Source organism: Coenobita brevimanus, chromosome 83 (genome assembly GCF_032717465.1).
Source record: "Coenobita brevimanus isolate Jiangsu-jjx chromosome 83, ASM3271746v2, whole genome shotgun sequence".
NCBI lineage: Eukaryota > Metazoa > Arthropoda > Malacostraca > Decapoda > Coenobitidae > Coenobita > Coenobita brevimanus.
In genome coordinates this window covers 2,187,656-2,202,435 of record NC_137036.1, presented here as the reverse complement: position 1 = coordinate 2,202,435, position 14,780 = coordinate 2,187,656, and positions in this window count along the sequence as shown.

Genomic DNA, 14,780 nt, shown 5'->3' with positions numbered 1-14,780 from the left:
TACCTGAGGGGGGGGCTGTTTGTAACTGCCCCCTGGGCCCCAAAAAGCCTTAAAAATGTATAAGCTTTTTTATTAATATTTAAATATGTATATTTTTATCATCCCTACAATCCTGGCTGAGATATTAGGTAAGTTTTGAGAATGATGGGGGCTGGGTTCTTTGCGGGGCCCCCCTCCAGGAGGGGGGCCCCGCAAAGAACCCAGGCCCCCAAATCTCTAGGTACGCCCCTGGGGAGGCCTTTGCTGAGTTAAAATGGCAGCAAGTGGATGAGATGGAGGGATGGAGTGGAGAGGTATATGAGAGAGGGCGGGGGAGGCCAAGGATGAGATGGAGGGATGGAGTGGAGAGGTATATGAGAGAGGGATGGGGAGGCCAAGGATGAGATGGAGGGATGGAGTGGAGAGGTATATGAGAGAGAGACGGGGAGGCCAAGGATGAGATGGAGGGATGGAGTGGAGAGGTATATGAGAGAGAGAGGGGGAGGCCAAGGATGAGATGGAGGGATGGAGTGGAGAGGTATATGAGAGAGATGGGGAGGCCAAGGATGAGATGGAGGGATGGAGTGGAGAGGTATATGAGAGAGAGAGGGGGAGGCCAAGGATGAGATGGAGGGATGGAGTGGAGAGGTAAATGAGAGAGGGGTGTGTGAGCTAAGGGGAAGGTAGTGAAATGACACATGGAGGCCACCCGTTATGGGATTAAGGCATCCGGCAATAGATAAATAGATAGGAATGAAATCAGATGGATGTGACTTGCATTCAGATTCCCCTTTCACTCTGATTATGTTTAAATTTAATTCTTGCTTTGCCAGACATTTTATTTAATGTAACCCGTCAAGACCGATGTCACACGATCGTGCTTTTGTGTAAATTGACACGCCAGCCTATATCGCATGATCACTAAAGACACACAAGAAACTGGGGGAGGGTAACTCCGCCCCTGTGGTGACATATATGGGATCAGACCAATGAGCGCTGAAGTGTCTGGGGTGGTATGGCATGATAGGCCCCCTAAGGTGGGGGAGAAGGAACCCCCCCACCACCACCACTGTCACTTTACTTCCCTCAGCCTCATTGTGTCATCTGCACATTGTCCCCTCTCAACCAACCATATCCCAACATACCCCATATAGCAGTGTGTGCATAGCAACCCTCCTCCCCTATCCCTCCTCCCCTATCCCTCCATCCTCCTCCCCCCTCCAGCCAGACACACTCCACCTCCACTCTTCGCCTGGCTTGTTTTGTTGCAATGGGCGTATGCCACACTGACATTTCATGCCTAGGGAACACTTCACATTGACATTAGTTATGTATATATAATTATTTACCATAAATAATGCATTTTCTGTACATTTTCTATATTCATCCATGGGGGATTGGTAACTTTTTTGCATCTGTGACGGGCTATTGTGCAATAACTATTTGGTCCATCTGGCTGACACCTACATGTTCAGGTGTGTCAATTCAGTCTCTTGAAATGTGGAAGAAAAATATTTACTTTGGTGAAAGTCGAAAAAATGACCTTGTTTTGCAGCTGGAGGGACAGACCTGCTGAGCGAATTGCATACTTTAGGGGTTAAGGGAGGACCGTATAAATTGTGGGAGCCAGTGAGTGCTCCATCTGACCCCTCATGTCCAAAAAATCTCTCAAAATGTCCAAAAAAATCTCTCAATAATGAAGTTACAGGAGCTAACTGTTTGTACTGTGCCGCACCCCAGCTAAGGATTTGGCCTGCGATGATGATGATGATGATGATATCATGATGGTGATGATGTACATGAACACTTTGTACATTAAGTAGAAGAGCGGTTTTTTGTACATTAGGCACGATGTTGATAGTTTTTGTGATATCTTGCTATGCCTGCCTGACCCTACCTCACCCCATCCTTAAGTGGGCCATACATGCACAAGCAAGCCCGTCCAGTGGCCTGAAGAGGCCGGCCTCAACGAACAATGCTGTGCCCACACACGATTCAGTCGGCCTCACGTCTCCAGCTCAGTTGCAAGTGAAACGCCGTGGCGTGAGGGTGGCCATGGACGCTGCGCTGCCGATCAATGACCTGCAGCTGTATGCTATTGGGGCTGCTGCCACGGCCTGTACTACAATAATAGAAAGAAGAGGAAAAAATGGACCAAATGGGCAAAAGACCGGTTGATGAGTAAATTGTCCCATCTGACTCTGTTGAAAGAATTGCGGTGCGAGAAAAATGACTCATTTAATTACTTGAGGATGGACAGGGATTCCCACCTGCAGCTGTTGTTACTGGTTTCCCCAATAATAAAGAGGAGTGCTATTTCGCTGCATGAAAGACCGACAGCCACACTGAGGTTTATTGCCAAAGGTGGCTTGTACGAGGACTTAATATTCTCCCGCACAACTGACACAAGACTGACGCCTGACGGCCTGGGTACCTCACACACGCTTAGTTTGCCTGAAGCTGACCTGAGCCTGACCACGAAAACCTGTCTGCAACAGATCCCAGGACGACTGTTGAGGCCGCCTGCACAGGTGCCTGTTCCCTACCCACACACACCCAGGTTTGCCTGAACATACCGGCCTCTTCAGGCCACCAGACGGGCTCACCTGTGCGTATATGGCCCACTTTAGGTGGGGAAAGGAAGTTAGGGTAATGATAAGAAAATGTTATGGTGTAAGTACATGTGATTGAGGAGGAGGAGAAGACAGACAGAGATGGATAGATGAAGTGAGAGGTATATGAGAGAGGGTTTGTGAGTTGGGGGAAGGGCAGTGAAGTGGCAGAGTGCAGGATGACATGGAGGTGATTTGTTTGTGGCCACCCCTTATGGGATTAAGGCATGTGGCTAGAGAGGAAGAGAGAGAGAAAAAAATCTATCAGTGTCGGATGATGGAGGACGTTTACAGTTGATTCCCTGTCATAGCACTTCTTCGTGACTAGCAACACATTAGTCCTAGTCTATTATTATAGCCCAGTGGTGGTATCCTGACATTTAAAATCACTTCTGTCTATCTATCTATCTATCTATCTACCTATCTATATTTGTGATCAGGTCTATCTATCTATCTGTCTATCTTTATTTGTGATCAGTTCTATCTATAGCCAGATGCCTTAATCGCAGAAGGGGTGACCACAAACAAATCACCTTCATGTCGCCCTGTCCCCTGCCATTTCACGGCCCTCCCCCAAACTCACCCCCTCCACTCTCTATACCTCTCCACTCCATCCATCTTATCCTTGGTTTCCCCCTCCCACCCCCCCCACTCCAACTTACATACACTCTCCTCATTAGTCTCTGGCTCTCCATCCTCTCTACATGGCCAGACCACCTCAAAGTATTTCTCGTAATCCTATCACAACAGTTCCATGTCAAAAATTAGATAGTTTTACAAGAAGCACTATGCAAGGGAAGACTTTACACGCCCTTCCCTCAATGGTCACTGCTCCTCTGAACTGTCTGCTTGCATCCCTCCACCTATACGACAGGCGTGTGGCACCCATCTAGCAACAAACTCTCATCCCTTTTCTGTCCAAGTCTCTAAAGCAAGAGTTAACTGTTACTCCCAGTCCTTCATTTATGCAACAGATCAACTCTGGAACTGTCTCCCTATGTCTGTATTTCCTACTTCCTATGATCTCCAGTCTTTCAAATGCAGTGTGTCCAGGCATCTCAAAAGGAATGAATCTTGAATTTCGCTCTCTTTTGTATTGTTTTTGTTTTTTTCTTGGAAGGAACAGTTTGCGGGCTCCTGGCCTTTGGTTCCTTCTTTCTTGCATAAAAAAAAAAAATCATCCTGCAGAAAATAATTCCACAGTATTTTTATGTCATAGATTAATTTACAAAGGACACAGGAGGAAGATTCAACGCCCTTGTCTTACCTGCAAATCAAAACCCAGATTGAAGGAGCGTTTGTCTATCCTGGCCCTGGGATTATGACTTCTGATAGATAGATAGATAGAAGGATAGATAGGTAGATAGATAGAGATGGTTTATTGATAAGAATGAATAATGCAGAAATAATTACAAGATATGAATTCCTGTATTTTTGTGTTCAGAATAAGTTAGAATTATGGGGTGTACTAGATTGTAATGCTGTACTGTAATGTAATGTACTCTGTTAAGTGCCGCAGTTGGAGCTGACAACCCTCCATATGTACATCCGTTACAAGTGGAAATATTGGATGGGAGAGAGTGAGGGAGAAAGAGAGAGATAGAGAGGGTAGAGCTAGATTTCTTTATTATATCTAACTTTTTGGCAAATAATTCTCTCTCTAACCTGTCTCTCTCTCTCTTTCCACACAGAGCTTGCTTTCTTTTTCCCTAAGCTGGCTACTCTCTCTCAAGGTGGATCCTGTGTAGCCCATTAGAGAAATTAAATCTATCTCTAATCCTGTCTCTCTCTCTCCATCATGGGTGGGAAAGACAGGTTAAAGCTAGATCTCTCTCTCTCTCTCCTGTGTAGCCCCAGACGTTATAGAGAAATTAAAACTATCTCTAACCTGTCTCTCTCCCATCCAACATTGTCAGCCTCACACACGTTCAAACTCCGTGAAGTGAGTGGATGGTTTTTTCAGCCCTAAAGCCACAAGGGAAGCAGACTGGCCATATACCCTGAATATATTGGACTGTTTTGACCTAGCCTCAGCACCCTACACCTCTGCATTATGGTGATTTATTATTATTATTATTATTGTTATTATTTGTAGTAGTAGGTGTATTATTGTTGTTGTCATTGTTATTATTATTATTATTATTATTATTATTTTTGGTAGTAGTAGTAGTAGTTTTAATTATTATTGTTATTATTACTATTATCATTATTATTATTAGTAGTAGGTGAATTACTACTACTACTACTCCTACTACTACTAGAATGACTACTGTTATTACTAGTTTTTATTATTATTATATTATTATTATTATTATTATTATTATTATATTACTACTACTACTACTACTACTAGAATGACTACTGTTATTACTAGTTTTTATTATTATTATTATTATTACTACTACTACTACTGCTACTACTAGAATGACTACTATTATTACTAGTTTTTATTATTATTATTATTATTATTATTATTATTATTATTATATTACTACTACCACTACTACTACTACTTTTTTCATTCTCTGTACCACCAAATTTTGTTAGACAGACACCTAGTAGTAAAGGACTTTTGATGAAGGCTGTATGTAACTCTCTCTCTCTCTCTCTCTTTCTCTCTAAATAAAAGAGAGAGAGCGAGAGTCATAATTATAACTCTTGGTGCTTACTATGTAAATCCAAAGAAATTATCATCATTATCATTATTATTATTATCATTACTATTATTATTATTATTATCCATCCATCATCCAGTTATTGTTATTATTATTATTATTATTATTATTATTATTTTAACCTTTTCTCTCTTGTAAGGTACTGCCAGTTTTACAGTAATTCTTGTAACTGTCAGAGCATTATATGAGAGAGAGAGAGAGACTTAGGTATTTTACTCTGAATAGCATCAGATATGTATGGGGTAATTTCTCTCTCTCTCTCTCTCTCACACACACACACACACACACACACACACACACACAAAACAAATGTACTCACATTCAATTTATTGTTAGTGGCAGCCTGGTGGTGTAGTGGATTCAGGTGCCCATCAGAGTGACACGGCCTTCTTCATGACCCCTAAGACATGAATTTTTCCGATAACACCGCTGGGGGGGTTGGCTCGTCACCCACCCCTAAGTAAACAGCTGGTATGGGGTCGTCTCTCTTGGATCCCTTCGCTGTCAGTGCAGTAGAAAGGAAATGTCTGTCGCTGTTTGTCTTGGGGTTTGAATTTCGTCTTTCCCTTTCCTCTTGGTGCATCCTGTCCAGTAGCATTTATTTGTGATGGTGCGAAGTAGGACGAGGAAGGGTAGGTAAGAGTTGTATAGTTATTGGTAATTTTGTACTTGAGGGAGGTGTAGATAGATGATGATGATGATGATGATGGTGGTTAGCTGATAGTTTTACATGTAGGTGATGATGTGAGTGATGATGATGATGATGATAGCGATGATGGTGGTGTGAATGATGATGATGATGATGATAGCAATGATGGTGGTGTGAGTGATGATAGTGATGATGTTGATGATGATAGCGATGATGGTGGTGTGTGTGATGATAGTGATGATGATGATAGCGATGATGGTGGTGTGAGTGATGATAGTGATGTGGATGGTGATAGTGATGATGGTGATGATAGTGAATGTGTTTTTAAAGCGTTATTACTATGTTATATAAGTAAATTTAGCCAGGCATTGTAGTGATGTTTGTTGTTAAGTTTAATAGTGTACAGATATAAGTGTGGTGATGTGGTGATGATGATGGTGATGGTGATGATGATGGTGATGATTGATGGTGGTGATGATGATGGTGATGATGATGACAATGGTTATGATGATGGTGATGATGATGATGATGGTGATAATGATGGTGATGGTGATGATTATGATGATGATGGTGATGGTGATGATACTGTATGTCAAAACACTGAATTTTATATATTTATGTATTTACTGGTTTATGCTGTGTTTGTAGTAATATTGTGAGTTATTGCTGTTAAATAAATCACATGCGTTTATTTAATATTGTACTTTCTATTCCTTGAGAGGTGGAGGCCAAGGATGAGGTGGAGGGTTGGAGTGGAGGTATATGAGAGAGGGAGTGTGGGCTGAAGGAAGGGCAGTGAAATGGCAGGGGACAGGGCGACATGGAGGCGATTTGTTTGTGGTCACCTCTTGTGGGATTAAGGCGTCTGGCAGTAGACAGATAGATAGAAAACATATATGTAGACATCCCATAAGTTCCTGACTGTTAAGGGTGTGTGTGTGTGTGTGTGTGTGTGTGTGTGTGTGTTTCCATTCATCCATTGGTAGTCAGACTGAGATAGGAATGAATCTCCTTGGTTACTAGTCAAACAGGAATGAGTCCTTGGTTACCAGTCAAACAAGTGGGAATGAGTCTCCTTGGTTACTAGTCAAATGGGTGGGAACAAGTCTCCTTGGTTACTAGTCAAACAGGAATGAGTCTCCTTGGTTACTAGTCAGATAGGAATGAGTCCTTGGTTACTAGTCAAACAGGAATGAGTCTCCTTGGTTACTAGTCAAACTGAGGTGGAAATGAGTTTTTGCCAGAGAGAGAGAGAGAGGGAGGGGGGTGGGGAAGGGAAGGAAGGAAGGGAAAAGGGGATAAAAGAAGGAAAGAAAGGAGGGAGGGAAACAGGAAGAGATTTTAGAAAAGGAGAAACAAAGTAAGGAGACGGGAAGGAAGAGGAGACATGAAAGAGGAAGAGGAAGGAAAGAATGAATAACAGAAGGAAGAAAGATGGGGGGAAGGAAGGAAAGAAAGAAGGGAAGGGACTGAAGGAAATAGAAAGGTAAAGAAGGAAGAAAGGAAAGAGAAAGGGAAGAAAGAAAGAAAACAAGGAGGAAGAGGAAATAAAGGGAAGGAAGGAAGGCATGGGAGGAGAAAGACAGATTACAGGACAGAAAGAAGGAAGGAAATAGGAAGGGTGAAATGCCCACCCCCACAGGAATCCCTGGGAGGGGTGTCGCAACACCCACCCCAGGAAGGACCCACTGCCCAACACCAACCCCAGGAGGAGACCACGGGGAGGTGCATAGGGAAAGCACTGGGCCCGGGATAGACGGGCCTAGGTTCCCCGCGACCCTGCTCCCCTCTTCCCCTCAACAGACTACATTGCAGCCAGGCCAGCCCCAGCAGACTACATTGCAGCCAAGCCAGCCCTCGCTAGGATTGGGGTGGGACTCATCTTAGCACAGTCCCAAGCAGCACTGCGGTGATGGCCACTGTCTGCACTTCGGCTGACAACCCAGAGAGAGGAAGAACCGCGGTGACGGTCACTGTACGCACCGGGAAGAAAGGGATGGCCACTGTACACCCTTCGTCTGCCATCTTCTTAGGGAACAGCACTGCAGTGACAGCCACTGTACACACCATGAAGGGAGAGATGGCCATTGTCCTCTCCTCGGCTGTTGTCTCTAGTGTCTGTGGAACCGTGGTGACGGCCACTGTACGCACCGGGAAGGAAGAGATAGCCCCTGTATGCCCTTCGTCCACTGCCCTTGAGACTACCCCCTTGGAGGAAGTCCCTGGCTCGGCCCACCACCCATCCAGAGGCCAAGTAGGACGCTCTCTCCTCACAGGTGCAGCCCCTCAGAGGAGTTGCAGCTAGAGGGCTGAGGACCCATCACGAGCCTGGGGATCCGTGCCCTGCAGCCAGCCAACAGGCAACGCCCTCCCCTGACAGACTCCAGGAGGAAGGGGCGCTGCAGGCATCTCCTGACAGCGGCTCAACCTTGCAGAGACCGCAGCCCCCAGACACCCAGGGGCACCCCTAGGACTCCGGGGCGTGACCTCCCCAGCTCCACCAGCAGGCAGCCCTCCTCCAGGACCAGGCGGAGGCAAGCAGGCCTGCTTGCCCTATTCAGCCCCAGTCCAGAGCCGCCTTCCCGGTCAAGGCCCCACCAGGGAAGGGCCTCCCTCCACGCTGACCAACAGCCTTGTCCAGACGACACCGCCTCCGGCAGCAGTCCCGTGCCTCCTAGGGGAAGGCACACCTGACGAGCTACCTCCCACGCCCGGGCGCCACCTACAAGCAGCCCAGATCCACAGCAGCCCGGGCCAGAACCTACCGGCTTTGTGTCCCTCCGTAACCTGTCTGTGTGTACTATTGTCATTGTACTGTACTAATTGTAACTAAGGTAATATACGTGTAAGGTTGGTCAGCCGAGTTTTTATGCCCTGTTCCTCTTGTGTATTCTACAGTAGTTCCGGTCTCGAAAGAGAACGCTCAGTAGTGTTCTAAGGACGAGAGGTCGACCTAAGAACACCTAGTATAACAGGAAGGAAGAATAGATAGAAATTAAGAAGGCAGAGAGGAAGGACGAATTGAGGAAGGAAATAGGTAGGGGACAGAATGACAGAAGAAAAGTCAAGGACGAGAGAAGGAAGGATATAATGAATAAGAAAGAACGAAGAAGGAAACAAGGGGAGACGGAAGGAAAGAAAAGGGCAGGGAGGAAACAAGAAAGGGAGAAAAGAAGCTAAGAAAGGAATAATTAAGGCCGGAGAGAAGGAATTAAGGAAGGAAAGAGAGTAGGAAGAGGAAGGAATGAAAGAAGCAAGAGGGGAAGGGGCATTCTCCAGTTTTACCATTTATTTGATCCAGTCAGTTTGAATATGGAAAAATGAACTCCATAAATCCGTATGCGATTCAAAGATTTCAAAGATTTTTCACAGTATTAAAATTAACACTCGATATTATAATTAGTATCTCAACTAATTACGGCTTGTATAAGGATAAAGTTGTATTAATTCCGTATTGCAAAACATGGAATAAAATAACCTGTAACGAAAGAAAATAAAGATAAGCTAAGAAAATACTAATTAATATGTAATTCCATTTAAAACCAATTAATTTAGGCATATTATCTATCACTGAAAGTTGCTAAAAATAAATTCGAGCCAATAGGAACGCCAAGCAACGTTGTGTGGCGTCCCAGCAACAGCCGCTGCTTAATTAATTTCACATTTTCTGGACACCGCCGGCCTGAATATTGACTGTGAGTATTGTTGTTTAACCTGTATGTTTGTAGGATTAAGTGGAGGTAGTGGGAATATATATAAAATAGTGATAAGTGGAGTAATGGCTGATGGTGTCTAGGGAGGCTGGATCAGGGCATCATTATTTTGTCCTACGTCAGGTCTGTGGTGCTGGTGAGGGTCGCCAAGTACACATATTTGCTCTTCCTCTCGAAATTAAACGTAATGGAGATAATTTTTATGGACAGCATATGGATTGATTAGATTGGATTGGATGTGGTTAGGCTAGGCTGGGTGTGGTTAGGTTAGGCAGGGTGTGGTCAGGTTAGGCTGGGTGTCATTAGCATAGGTTAGATTAATGCCTAAAATCAGCAGTTTAGCCATTTCATTTTCTCACTGCATGGTTTGTTTGGGTTAGATAAAATAAGAATAATATTTTTGGGTCTGGGAGAAGGAAAGATGGAATGAGTTATGTCTACAAGAAATGAAACTCAAAATCAAATACAGTAAATCATCATCATCATCATCCAGACCTCCTTTCCCACCCTAGGGCAGGGTGAGGAGTAGCAATGGCCAGACAGCACAAACTTGCCCAGTCCAATGGGCCACGCTTCCATTCACTCATCATTCAAGCCCCCGGAATCCTGGCTCTATCTGATATGCCAAAAACATTCACCACATTCTGTAGCTTCATATAAATGTATTCGACAGAGTCAGTCCGAACACTGCCACGTTAAAAAGGATGCCAAATCCCTGATCATGCACTTCTCCTCACAACATTCATTCAGCCAGCTCAATCTCTTGTCAGTTCCCTAGCCTCATTGACTTCCAAACCTCTCTTCCTCACACACTCATCCACCATATCCCTCCACCTTCTCCTTGGCCTACCTCGCCTCCTCCCTCCTTCAAATTCACTCAGATATACTGTACCTTTTTCACCACACTATTGTTATCCATTCCCTCCACATGACCATACCATCTCAATACACTCTCTTCGATTCTGGTGTCCACAGACTTCCTCACTCCACATCTTTCACGAATCACATTATTTTGTATCCTATCCACTCTCTGTACTCCACATACATTCCTCAGCAGTCCCATCTCCACTGCTCTTACTCCTGACTTTTCATTTTCATGCCACACCATAATCTCACATCTGTATGTTAAAGTTGGCACTAACATTCCTTCATGTAAGCCTCGTGCAGCTGCAACACTCAAGCCTCTGTTTCTTATCAAGGCTTTCATTGCACCAGCTACTTTCCTTCCTTGTGTCACTCTACTTTCAACTTCTTTTGCACTGTACTGAGGTATTTGAACTCTCCAAACCATCTCAGTCTCTCTCCATTCACTTTAACATCACACTAGGATTCACCTTCTCTTTCAGTAACCATCACTTTACTCTTTTCTACATTTACTGTCAAGGCACGACACTCACAGACATCAGCAAAACTCTGCACTAGCCTACCAAGTTCTTGTCCAGTACTTGCAAGCAGTACTGCATCATCAGCATACAACAAATTTGAGATATTCCATTCATTACCAATGCCATCCCCCTCTCCATTACTTGTGTTTTTACTTCTCTCATCACCCCATCCATATATATATTTAGCAACCATGGGGACATCACACAACCTTGTCACACACCCACACCGATTGTGAACCATTCATTTAGATGCCCATTAACCCTTACACATGCTTCACTACTATCATAAAAACTCTTAACGGCACCTAGCAGCGTACCATCTACACCGTACATGCGCAAAACCTTCCACAATCCTTCTCTGTCTACTTTGTAGTATGCTTTTTCCAGATCCATGAATGCCATAAACACCTTATGGTCCTTCTCACAAGCCTTCTCCACTATCTGTCTCACTGCAAATATTTGATCCACACATCCTCTGCCACTCCTAAAGCCACCCTGTTCATCACTCACTAGGACTTCTGATATCTCTTTTACTTTCTCCATAATAATTCTTACATATACCTTCCCTACCACACTCAATAAACTTATGCCACGATAATTCTTGCACTCACTTTGCTCACCTTTATTTTTGTACAGGGGTACAATCACAGCCTTTTTCCACTATGCTGGCACAGCTTCACTCATCCATGCCTTCTTACATATCTCCAACAAGCACTTCATTCCACTCTCTCCACTACACTTAATCATCTCTGCATACACCTCAACAACCCCAGCAGCTTTCCCATTTTTCAGCCGCTTCACAGCACTCTTCACCTGTGCGAGTGTCACGTCTCCTGGCACTGCATTCCTTCCCTGCACACCCCCAAAACCAATCATGTTTACAGCCGCTCTGCTCTCTCTATCCCCATTCATCAGGCTCTCAAACTATTCATTCCATCTGGTCTATACTTCATTCGCATGGGTTAATAATCTATCTCTTACATCCTTCACACTTTCACATTGAATTAATTACAGTATTTATAAATATATTCTCTTATTGACACAAGTCATATATACCGTACTCAAAGAAATGTTCCCAAATTTGTTTTTCTCTATAGTTTTTTGTGTTTTGTTTGGGTTTAACATTATTTTCTCTCACAAGCAACACCAAATTTACCCCAAGTTTTTTAATCAGCTCAGATCAGTTTGTGTAGAAATTGATATACAGCAAAGCCTCACAATAACAGACCAATTTGGGCCCAAGCTGTTCCGATAAAAGCGACATCCGGACTTCCCCCTGCTAACCCATACTTTTTCCGATATATCAGACATTAGTCCACATCACACCAACGGTTTATAAACTGTTTTCACTACCACTGCAGTACTGTACTGTATTATACATTCACTACAATAATCAAATGGTATAATATATATAATAATACTGTACTGTACACTGATAAACATGTCTTTTATTTACCTGATTGTGGTGAACACAGCTGAAGTGGTCAGGCAGTCTGGACTGCTTCTGGCTTTATCGGACTATTTCAGATATATAGGAATTTAGTCCGGTAGCTCCTTGATTCTGAGAAAAACGAATTCTGGCCTATTGAAGTCAGTTATATCAAGGTTTTACTGTAGAGGAAAAGTCATAATTGAATAAAATGTATTGTATCATTTATCAAGACTCCAACATACTTGCTGCATCAGCCTTGGTCACTGAATGGCGGCTTTCCACGCTGCTTGATCTCTGGCAGCCTCCCTGTTCAGTTCCTTATCCCTGTGGTCACTTTTTATGACCTCTTCCTGGGTCTTATTTGGTCTGCCTCTTGCAGCTCTATCCCAGTGTTCACATTTCTCACCTGTCACACCCAGTTGTCATCCTCCATCCTCTCCACATGCCCATACCATCCCAAACTACCCGTCCTCATCACAAACCCTCTCAGTCTACCCCTTCTCATCACAGATCATCTCAGTGTACCCCTTCTCATCACAAACCATCTCAGTCTACCCCTTCTCATCACAAACCATCTCAGTCTACCCCTCCTCATCACAACACCATCTCAATCTATCCCTCCTCATCACAACACCATCTCAGTGTACCCCTCCTCATCCCAGACCATCTCAATCTACCCCTTCTCATCACAAACCATCTCAGTCTACCCCTCCTCATCACAAACCATCACACTCAACCCCACCTCATCACAAACCATCTCATTCGACCCCTCATCACAACACCAGTACACTCCAGCCCCATCCTTCCTCTCAAACCATCTCAATCTGCCCCTCCTCATCACAACACCAATAGACTCCAGTCCCATCCTTCCCCCCAAACCATCTCAATCTGCCCCTCCTCATCACAGCACCAATACACTCCAGTCCCATCCTTCCTCCCAAACCATCTCAATCTACCCCTCCTCATCACAACACCAATACACTCCAGTCCCATCCTTCCTCCCAAACCATCTCAATCTACCCCTCCTCATCACAGCACCAGTACACTCCAGTCCCATCCTTCCTCCCAAACCATCTCAATCTACCCCTCCTCATCACAGCACCAGTACACTCCAGTCCCATCCTTCCTCCCAAACCATCTCAATCTACCCCTCCTCATCACAACACCAATACACTCCAGTCCCATCCTTCCTCCCAAACCATCTCAATCTACCCCTCCTCATCACAGCACCAGTACACTCCAGCCCCATCCTTCCTCTCAAACCATCTCAATCTGCCCCTCCTCATCACAACACCAATACACTCCAGTCCCATCCTTCCTCCCAAACCATCTCAATCTGCCCCTCCTCATCACAGCACCAATACACTCCAGTCCCATCCTTCCTCCCAAACCATCTCAATCTACCCCTCCTCATCACAACACCAATACACTCCTGTCCCATCCTTCCTCCCAAACCATCTCAATCTACCCCTCCTCATCACAACACCAATACACTCCAGTTCCATCCTTCCTCCCAAACCATCTCAATCTACCCCTCCTCATCACAATACCAATACACTCCAGTCCCATCCTTCCTCCCAAACCATCTCAATCTACCCCTCCTCATCACAACACCAATACACTCCAGTCCCATCCTTCCTCCCAAACCATCTCAATCTACCCCTCCTCATCACAATACCAATACACTCCAGTCCCATCCTTCCTCCCAAACCATCTCAATCTACCCCTCCTCATCACAATACCAATACACTCCAGTCCCATCCTTCCTCTCAACTCTTCAATCGCAGTCCCAGCTCCCCCAGGCCTCACATTCAAGGACGCACTACACATCACACACAAACTATCAGGAAAACAAATTTGAGTGTAAAATTGAGTGAAAGTAGACCTGTAGATATTTACCACCTTTTTGCTCAGTGTGGCATCTGGCTATAAGTAGATAGATAGATAGATTGATCGATAGATAGATGATAGATAGATGGTGATGCAACAGTTCCATAACCCTTTGCATTCTGTTGACGCTGTATGCATCATATTAAGATTCTTTTGTAAAATTTTCACCATAAATAGTGTTTATGTGTCATAACAAGGTGGTAGGTGGGGGCACTCACCATCCACTCACTTGATGTAGTGCTGCTTTGGGTGTCTGCCCTTTCCTGTCTTCCTTCCATCCTCTTCTTTCTTTCCTTCATTCTTTCCTCTTCCTTCTGCCTACGGGTGACTTTACACTCCCTCTTCAGTCTTTCTTTCCTTCATTCTTTCCTCTCCCTTCTGTCTATGGGTTACTTTACACTCTGTCTTCTGTCTTTCTTTCCTTCATTCTTTCCTCTTCCCTCTG